This window comes from Oryctolagus cuniculus, chromosome 1 (assembly GCF_051225735.1).
Source record: "Oryctolagus cuniculus isolate XC-2025 breed Fujian yellow rabbit chromosome 1, ASM5122573v1, whole genome shotgun sequence".
NCBI lineage: Eukaryota > Metazoa > Chordata > Mammalia > Lagomorpha > Leporidae > Oryctolagus > Oryctolagus cuniculus.
Genome location: NC_142867.1, coordinates 15,270,033 through 15,280,590, shown reverse-complemented (window position 1 = coordinate 15,280,590; position 10,558 = coordinate 15,270,033). Strand labels below are relative to the sequence as shown.

General features: G+C 43.7%; 1 pseudogene; it reads right to left on the bottom strand.

Moving 5' to 3' along the window:
- Positions 1 to 1,133: 1,133 nt before the first annotated feature.
- On the bottom strand, positions 1,134 to 2,012 carry LOC100355179 (olfactory receptor 5AK2-like; annotated as a pseudogene).
- Positions 2,013 to 10,558: the final 8,546 nt, after the last annotated feature.

Genomic DNA, 10,558 nt, shown 5'->3' with positions numbered 1-10,558 from the left:
CCACTGAATGGTGAGAATATCAGATATCTAAATTCTAGATATAAATGTGGAGTCTTTCATTTTTCCTAATTTTTGGAAACTGAGTGGTATAGAGCATTATTTCTGGGCAAATGACTCTGCTCTGTACCACTAAACCATTTATTGGATTTTTTTCTTTCGTTCGTTCTTTCTTTCTTTCTTTTTTTTTTTTTTTTTTGAAAAGGCAGAGTTAGACAGTGAGAGAGAGAGACAGAGAGAAAGGTCTTCCTTCCGTTGGTTCATGCCCCTAATGGCTGTCACAGCCGGCGCACTGCACTGATCAGAAGCCAAGAGCTTCCTCCTGGTCTCCCATGCGGGTGCAGGGCCCAAGCACTTGGGCCATCCTCCACTGCCTTCCCGGGCCACAGCAGAGAGCTGGACTGGAAGAGGAGCTACCATGACAGAATCTCTCACCCGAACTGGAACTAGAACCTGGGGTGCCGGTGCTGCAGGCGGAGGATTAGCCTAGTGAGCCGCAGAGCCGGCCGGATTTTTTTTCTTAACATACACACTTTTCAGAAGACACAGCTGGAAATTTGAATTATAATTACCAATGATAAAACATGTTCCACACCATCCTGACTCCTCTGCCAATTTACCAATCTTTAGGGATCCTGCAGAGAAAAGAGGGCTATTGACCCCTAATATTTCAATATCTATGAGGATGTAGTCAATTATCCTTTCTTCCCTCCTCTGCTTTCCTGTACATATTATCCAAAGAAATGGTCTTTCAAAATTTACTTTACAATAATAAAATAGATTAGCAATACAGAAATAACAACAGCTATTCTTAAGAGAAGTTAAAAGGAAGCTTTTTTTTCCTGGTGAGTCATTATGCTCTGCTTACACAATATTGAATATGCATTTCTCTTTACCTTTATTGGGAGATATTTCAAAATGGATTGTCAAAATGTACAAAAGCAATATCAAAGATGTCTTTTCAGATATTTCTCCTTAAGAAACACATGGAGAGAAGCTGATTTATTTAAGAAGTTGAGAAGGTTTTCAGTATCTTTCAGATTCTGTTGACAATTAAGGGAAGCCTCTGTACCTCCCAAACATTTGCCCTGTTGGCTCTCTTACTGAGCCATGCTAATAGAGAATTATGTTTTAAACTAGAAGCACTTATTTCCTATCCGTTTTAGGGCTTCTAGCACATGTTGGTTTCTCAGGCAGTAGATGAGGGGATTGAACATGGGAATCATAACATCATGAAACACAGATGCCACCTGTTCCTACTCTTGAGACCTATTGGTTCCATGATTTACGTACATATAAAAAAGAGTCCCATAGAAAATGGTGACTGCTGTTACATGGGAGGCACATGTGGAAAAGGCTTTTTTCCTCCCTGCAGCAGAAGACATCCTCAGGATGGCGGACAGAATATACATATAGGAAAAGATGACCACCAACACGGTGAATGTCAAGTTAAACCCTACAAAGACTGTCAGGACTGTGATGTTGAAGTCAGCGCTGGAGCATGACAGGGCAAGAATTGGAGGTACATCACAGAAAAAGTGATTAATTGCATTGGACTTGCAAAATGGCAATGAGAAAGTGAAACCTATGTTTACAGAAGCATTTAGGAAACCCGTGACATATGAACCAACTAGCAGAACCGCCAAGACAGGACAACTGGGTAGCAAAGTGGGTTACAAATGGCCACATAACGGTCCACTGCCATAGCAGACAGAATGTAGAAATCACTGGTTACAAAAGTCCTATAGACCAGTAATTGTACCACACATCCTGTAGATGAGATGGATTTGTTTGTGCATACACAATTCAGCAGCATCTTGGGAGTGATAGCAGAGGCATAACAAAGATCAACAAAAGCCAAATGTTGGAGGAAAAAATACATAGGGGTGTGAAGTGAAGTCAATCTTGATGAGTAGGATCATCCCAACATTGCCTATTAAGGTAGCTGAATAGATCAGTAGAAATTCTATGAAGAGTATCAGCCAAAATCTGTCTTGACCAACAAATCCCAGGAGTCACTTCAGTGCAATTTTTGGTTCCATGGTTGTTAGCAAAGATTAAATATTAGCTGAAAAGTTACAAAGGAACAGAAGCAGAAAAAAGTAAGACCATTATTATTTTTCTAATTCTGGATTTAGAATTGGTACCATATTTGGTTTCCTAGACATGATTGAATTGGATTTTACATATTAAGCCTTAATACTCAAGATAATATAATCTAGGGCCAGCACTGTGACATGGAGGGTAGAGGCTGTGACGCTGGCATCCCATGTGGGCCCTGGTTCACATCATGGATGCTCTGCTTACTATCCAGCTCCCCATTAGTGGCCTGGAAAAGCAGCAGGAGATGGCCCAGTTGTTTGGGTCTCTGCTATTTATGTGGGAAACCCAGATGGGGCTCCCAGCTCCTGACTTTGGCCTGGCCCAGCTCTGGCTATCGTGCCATCTGGGGAATGTACCATTGGATAGAGGATCTCTCTCTCTCTCTTTCTCTCCCTCTCTCTCTGTGGCTTTGACTTTCAAAATAAATAAGTCATTTTTAAAAAAATATAATATCATTTATATTTTGGGAAATTACCATTGAGCAATAGATTTATTCTCATTTTAAAAATGTATCGATTAAGGAACATATAGAACCATACCTTTATTTAGTTATGCTTTTTATTATGTGATATATGTATTAAATACTTTTTATCTAAATATGAATTATTATAGCTGAAAACCTTAACATATCCAGATTGTCCTAAAATATATTGCTTTGTTTATTTCCATATTCTCATTTTATCTGCTTCACCTCCTTTGCTTGTTCAAATACAGACTCATGGTCACATATAGTCCTCTATGAAGGACACCTTATAGATGGTTCCCCTGTCCCAACAGAGCAACAGAGCGGGGGCCGGGGAAGTCGCACGTCAGAGATTGGGAGAGCTCCTTTTATAGATTCAGGGCATGGGGGTTAAAGGTTGAGGTGGGTCTGATCCTCATTGGTTGACCTTTAGACACCCGCAGGGACCTTGACAAGGACTTTCTTCCCCAGAAGTAGGCCTCTCCATTCCCTGAAGTGTAGGCCTTCCCTCCTTGCAGATCCCAAAGCTACCATCCCGACCTTTTGATGATAGGAAAGGGGGTGACGATGAGTCTCTCTGGCTACTTCCTGCTGACTGGGGATGCTTTCTACAGGGGCCCACTGGGGATATCTTGGGGCTCCGCAAGGACAGGCATGTATGGATGGAGAAGCATCTGGTTGACTGTCTGGTTGCTGAAGGCCTTGGTTCATTCCATTATCACCTGCTGTAAACACTTAAACAGACACTGTAGTATACAAGTCAGGGTGAGAATAGCAACCAATGATCCTAAGAGTGGCATTAACCAGGTAATGAAAGGATTTCATAGAGGACAGGAAATGAGGGGTTCTCTGGACCCTTGTGAGGATTGTTTGATGTATGTGGTTTAAATCTGATCCCAGCCAAGACCGGGAGAAAGCCCACTCAACTTTTGCAGGTAGAGGGGTTTGTATGTAGAGAAATTCTGAATAATCATACAAATTAGGTGGAGGAGAGGACCATCAATAAACACAGGTTGGGAGTAGAGTCAACTAAGTTTGCTGATTGAGAGGCAAATAGAACCTGACAGAAAGGGCTTGAAAGTAATCTGGTGGGCTTTAGGCCTTGTAAGTTAAGAGGCCCAGACTTATCTATCTCTTCACATAGGGCACCATCCTAAGGGAAGTGTGAACCTTCTTGGGGAAGGCACCCTGTTGACTTCCATTACCTAGCTGGTCTGGGAGGAGAGCTGGCCAGGTAAAGGCAGATGGCATCTCTAACAGGAAATTTACATTTCTGCCTGTAATGTTGCTGACCCTACTTGGCCATCTCCATTCAGCAGCGGTGGTCACCTTGGAAGCTGGGCTGAGTGAAGGGCTTTTCAGCTTAGAGCCAATAAGATCTGTGGGTCTGACCTGGGTGTCCTTCGACTCCAGGGCAGGTCCATTTCCAGTGATCCAACTCCTGGCTGGCAGAGCTGCCAGGGCTCTTCACAAGCTGATTTCTGCTGAAGCACAGGCTTGCCACACTGAAAGCCACTGCAGTGGACTGGCCTGTTGGGTCTCCTTGAGGGCAGATCACTGTACAGAACAGCCATTAATAGGCCTGCCATCTATCATCACATTTCTGATGCCTGGCTTTCTCTTCCTCCTGGTTTTTGTTAAAGCAGACCAGAGGATGCAAGTCAAGGGGGTGCCAGTCCCAGATGACTTACTGACAATAGCAATATCAAATGAAAACTTAGAAAGCAGTTTCAATCATTAGATAACAAATATAGCAATTTCAATACTAGCTCTTTAAACTTTTTAACTGTTTTTTTTTTTAATTTACCAATTGATTCGAATTACTTTCTGCTCTTAGTAACCTTAGCTAACCATACTTTCAGTTGGTACCTATAATACATTATTGGCTTCATCTGTACAAAATAAGCTCAGCAAGTTACAAAGCAATATTTTCAAAGGTAGTGGTCTACTTAGATTCAAAGAAAGGAAACCAGAGGAGGAAGCTAGAGAGCCACGTGTCAGGAACAGGTCCTTTTAAAACTTTGCCGGAGGGTGGCCAGGGAAGCAGGAGCAGCGAATCTCATTAGGATGGGGGTGGGGAGCTTGACACTGGTGGTTGGGCCACATGGCTACCTGGCTTCCAGCAATGGCAGCGGGGAGAGGCAGGACATGGGGTGGGGCAGGGCTGAAGAATGTGCATATGGGGGTGGGAGGCTCCTGGCTAGCTGTGGGATCCCCAGGAACTCAGGAGGGTCTGAAAAGGTGGAGGGTGGAGAGTTTGGCAGTAACACAGAAGAGGCGTCCTTAGGCAGTGGGGGCCCGATCTTGGCCAGCAAGACCTGGGCTGTGGAGCAGGCAGAGAGGAAAGTAGAGGAGAAGAGGGTAGGACAGGAGCGGAGGTCTCAGAAAGCCTGGACATAGGGACCACTGACCATTTTCTCTCCCTGCGGCAGAAATTCTCAAGGTAATTAGGCCATGCCTGGGTGGAGTAGAAGATTAGGCGTTTACTCCGTAGGTCCTGGGCCAGTCCCAGTTTATTCAAGTTCTTTAGGAAGCAGGCCAGGGGGCATGTTGAGTCCCACCCTCAGGATTGGCCAGATCCCATGGTCTCCCCGCTAGCCCGGATCTACTGAAATTCGGTCAAGGAGCCCCTGTCCCAGACTTCAGCAGACGGATTAGAGGTCAGTCCTCTATGGGGCCAAGCCAGTGGCGGGACGTCTCCACAGCTGCTGGGAGGCTAAATAGCGGAGAGAACAGAGGCCACGTGTGCACAATTTGGAGGTCTCTGTCCGGACCGAGAGCTAGCCGGAGATTGCAGAGACTGGGCCAACCCAGAGGAGGGAGGGAGAGCAAGGGAGGAGTTACTTACAGTTGGTGGAGCATGGTCTGTAGTCAGCCTGGGGCACCAGACAGGTTCAAGGAGCGAAGGGGCGTCAAACTCAGAAAGGGGAGGCTCGCAACCTCAGCTCCCTGGTTTCGGCACCATCTGTAAGGTGTCCGGTGCGCAACAAATTTTCCCAGGCAGACGAATCAATTAATTCACAGGCTTTTATTGGGGTTCCGCTCCCGGGCAAGGTTCCCCGGTCCCAACAGAGCAACAGAGCGGGGGCCAGGGAAGTCACGCATCAGAGATTGGGAGAGCTCCTTTTATAGATTCAGGGCATGGGGGTTAAAGGTTGAGGCAGGTCTGATGCCCATTGGTTGACCTTTAGGCACCCACAGGGACCTTGACAAGGACTTTCTTCCCCGGAAGTAGGCCTCTCCATTCCCGGAAGTGTAGGCCTTCCCTCCTTGCAGATCCCAAAGCTACCAATAATATTAGGAGGTGGGGTCTTTGGGAGCTAATTAGGATTAGATAAGTTCATAGAATAGCCCTCAGTGAATGGAATTAGTGCCATTAAAAGACAACTTGTTTTGTTTTGTTTTTTGACAGGCAGAGTGGACAGTGAGAGAGAGAGACAGGGAGAAAGGTCTACCTTTACCTTTGCTTCACCCTTCAATGGCCGCTGCAGCCTGCGCACTGTGGCTGGAGCACCGCACTGATCTGAAGCCAGGAGCCAGGTGCTTCTTCTGGTCTCCCATGGGGTGCAGGGCACAAGTATTTGGACCATCCTCCACTGCACTCCCGGGTCATAGCAGAGAGCTGGCCTGGAAGACGGGCAACCAGGACAGAATCCAGCACCCCGACCAGGACTAGAACCCGGCGTGCCGGCGCTGCAGATGGAGGATTAGCCTATTGAGCCGCTGCGCCAGAGACAACTTGTTTTCCCTCTCAACTCTCTACTATGTGAGGATATAATTTTTAGATAGCAAAGTAGACATTAGCTTATGTTATGAGATGGGCTGTAGAAAATGTGGGATTTGTGTGTGTGTGTGTGCATGTGGTTGAATTAGGAAAGAAATGTAAAAGCGCCCCTTGGAAGCAGCCCAGCGTTTACACATTCAAAGTCTTGCTCAGGTTCTATAATCCTGTTAGGTGGGTCCCAGCCTTCTCCCAGTGGGCAGCCTAGGAAAATATTCCTGCCCTGGGCCAGGAGGAATATTAGATTCAATAATACGGTGCTGATAAAGCCCTGGGAGGAATTTCATGAATTGCACAACCAGAAAGTCCTCTCCTCAGCAATATTCCAGAAGAGGGAGGTTGGGGAGAGAAAGTGTGGGCCCAACCATACCCACACCTGTGAAAACTCCAGTCTAAAGCAGGTTGGGCTTTCAGTTGCCCACCTGGCCTGTCAGGTGTGTTTTCTTCATTAAGCTTTGCTAGTCTGCTCGGTGCTATTCTCTGTCTCACATCTGAAATCCTCTCCTTACACAAAAACAAGTACCTCTGATTCAGCTGTATCTGGCAACATAAGGAGAAGTGAGAAGTCTGCAACCAAGAAGTGATCCCTCATCAGAACCTGACCATGCTGCAACGCTGATCTCAGACTTCTTATATAAAATGTAAATAATCATGAATGGAATATTGGTAGAAATACAAATGACATAAACCCTCATGATGAGATCTTAGATGGAAATGAGTGTTATTGACCAATGGAAAAAAGGTAATCCTTGTTGTAAAGTGAAGAACTTGGCTGACTTGTGTTCATGTTCAATGGCTTTGTGGGAACATTGAATGATAAAAACAGATATTCAGTTGACATTTCTAAAAAAAGTGTTGAAGGACTGTGGTTTGGTGTATCTTAGCTGGTTGTAGTAAAGTGTGAGAAGAGAAAAATGAAGATGGAATTGAGCAAAAACAAATCAGAACTTAAAGATTTAGAAAATTTTCAGCCTATTCATACTGCAAAAATGAGAAAGCATTTGGATAGGAAGAGGCTACTCAGGGTGTGGCATAGTGACCCAGTAGATAAACAGATTAGCATGGCTGTGAACCAGGAACATAAGCATCTCAACAAAACCATCTCAGAGATTGGGTTATACCAGTAGAAGCTCCACTACTTAACACTAAATGAAAGACATTGTATACCTTAGATCCTTCAGACAGAACCATGGAACTTTTCAGATAAAAACACAAGGTATTATTCAAGAGAAGGGAAGAACAGCCCTGAAGGAAATTCAAATATCATCAAGGCTGCCACTGCCACCACAGGCTCAGTACTCATGAGCCCAGAAAAGGGGCAAGGTTGCCTCTATCTCAACCTCAGAGTGTGGGACCAATACCCAGAGATGCTGTGGGGGTAGAACTTCCAGATAGGACCCTGGAGGTGTGGTCCCTGCCCCAGCAGAGAATAGAAACATGGTTGGGGCTAAGGAAGAAAACTACAGTATAGACAATGCCCAGCTGAGTTAAAGGTGTGATTTTGCCAATCCTGTGGGTTGGAAAAGTATGATCTCTGCCACGATGGGCTAGAAAGAGTATATGCAGCCAAGAAGAGTTATTCTTGAGACTTAGGACATTATATAATTCACCTTTTGAGATTTTGAATGTGCCTAGGACCCACCATCCCTTTATTCCCATTTCTTATTTTGGACTGAGTTTCTATTCTATGAAGAAGTCAGAAAGAGGGGAAGGGCTCTTTTATAATGAATTACCTAACTCCCTTCAGAGGGTGATGTATTTAATGACCTAAGAACATTTCACCAAGTCTCAACTTTTAAAGGTCCCATCACCTCTTGACACTGCCACATTGAGTACCAAGCAACCAATTCAGAAACCTTTGGGGGCACACTCAAATCAGACTCAAACTGTAGCAGTAGGTATCCTCCTTTTCATGTCATTCCTGCCCCAAATTGTGTGTGCATGTTGCCATATATCTTCCATCAGATTTTAGACAATATTTTTATAAGGTAGCAATCTTTGCAATCACTGACAACAAATTTCATTTGAGAACTTGAGTCCTCATTGTAATATTTAGAAACAGATACTTTAACTAGTAAGTCCTTGGAAAACACAGGCTACCGTATGAAGAGTTCACTGTACTGCAGTGTGATTAGTATACTTCCTCATTTGGTGGACACATTATAGTTTGCTGTGTTTATTCTTTTTTTGACTCATTCAGCAACTATTTAATGAGTAGCTAATGAATTCTTGACAACAGGTATTGAGGATGTAATAATGAATGAAAACGTGAAAGACCCTTGTCTTAACAGAGATTCTGATTGATTGTTTCCCACATTTATACCTATGGTAGGATGAATGAATCATATCCTCATCAGGGTGTCAGTTGAAAAGCAGTTTGTTCTACTACACTGTGATAGGTTATAAAAACAACTACAAATTCTTTCCTTCATTGCATCTACATAATTTTTAAAGGATTTTATTTATTTATTTGAGAGGTAGAGTTACAGAGAGAAGGAGAGAAAATAAGAGAAATAAGAAAAATAAGAGAAAAAGTCTTCCACCCATTATGGTTCATTTCCAACCTGGTCACAATGGCCAGAGCTGAGCTGATCTTAAGCCAGGAGCCAGAATCCAGGAGCTTCTACCTGGTCTCCCATGTGGTGCAGGGACCCAAGCACATGGGCCATGTTCTACACCTTTCCCAGGCCATAGCAGAGAGCTGGTTCAGAAGAGGAGCTGCTGGAACACGGACCAGTGCCCATACGGGATGCTGGCACCACAGGCAGAAGCTTAGCCTGCTATGCCACAGTGCCGACCCTGCATCTACATTATTATAATATGCCATACAATCTATGCACCAAATCTTTTTTTAAAAATTGTATTTATTGGCCGGTGCCACGGCTCATTCCACCTGTGGCGCCAACACCCCGGGGTTCCAGTCCCGGATGGGGTGCCAGATTCTGTCCCAGTTGCTCCTCTTCCACTCCAGTTCTCTGCTGTGGCCCGGGAAGGCAGTGGAGGATTGTCCATAGTCCTTGGGCCCTGCACCCACATGGGAGACCAGGAGGAAGCACCTGGCTCCTGGCTTCGGATCGGCGCAGCGCCTATCAAAAAAATCTTTTTATTTATTTATTTGAAAAATAGAATTATAGAGAGATAGAGAGAGAGAGAATCTTCCATCTGCTGGTTTAATCCCCAAATGGCTGCAACTTCTAAAACGGCCAGTCTGAAGTCAGGAGGCCAGGAGCTTCTTCTGGGTCTCCCACATGGGTGCAGAGGCCTAACTGCTTGGGCCATCTTCTACTCCTTTCCCAGGCCATTATCAGGGAGCTGGATAGGAACTGGAGCAACTGGGACTTGAACTGGTGACCGTATAGGATGCAGGCACTGCAGACTCTGGCTTAACCTGCTGTAGCACTACAGTGCAAAGCCCCCACATTGTTTGTCTTTTTGACTCAAAATGCTCTTGGCCTCTGTTTGAATTCCTATTGAATTTCTGTAGTTTAATAACAATAAGAGATATGATTGCATGTCTTTTGTAAATGAATTAACAATAGTTAGGTTTTTAGATCTACCTGTTTGTAGATTTCCCCTATTGGAGTAAGAAATGGAAGATGTTTCTAGGCATTCCCTGTCCCAAAGTAAGAAAGAAGTGGAATGAGATTAAAGAGGGTAACTAGTGGCAGAAACAAGCATTTTCAAGTAATAAGAAATTGAACAAATATATAAAAGTTAGGTAGAAAGAATAGCTTGAGTTATGAGTTTTTTAAAGCATTATATTGATTTTATGTTCTGATTTATGCCATATTTTGAACAGAATTCATGAAGGGCTGCATTATAGACAACTTAAGAAGTGTTTAAATGAGTAGAAAGTAATAAAATATAATTTTAATATCGCTTTTAATACAAATACAGATTTTTAATCATTAACAACATATTTAAAATATTTAAGATATTTATACTGTTTATACATATTTCTTAATATTTTAAGTAATCCCAACAAAGCCCTTTTCCATGGGAAGTATAAAACAGTTTCTCAAAACATATTCCAAAGAAAATGGGTCTCAGAAGGTGTTCTTGGTATATCCCCCACATTCTAAGACTTTATCTACTGAAAGGGGTAGCTCAGGTTTAACAGTTGAACATGTTTTCAGTTTTGGAAATAGTAACTCGTGGTAAAATGTCTCTACTTGATACACTGCTGGGCTAAGTTTTAACAATCTGGTTTCAAT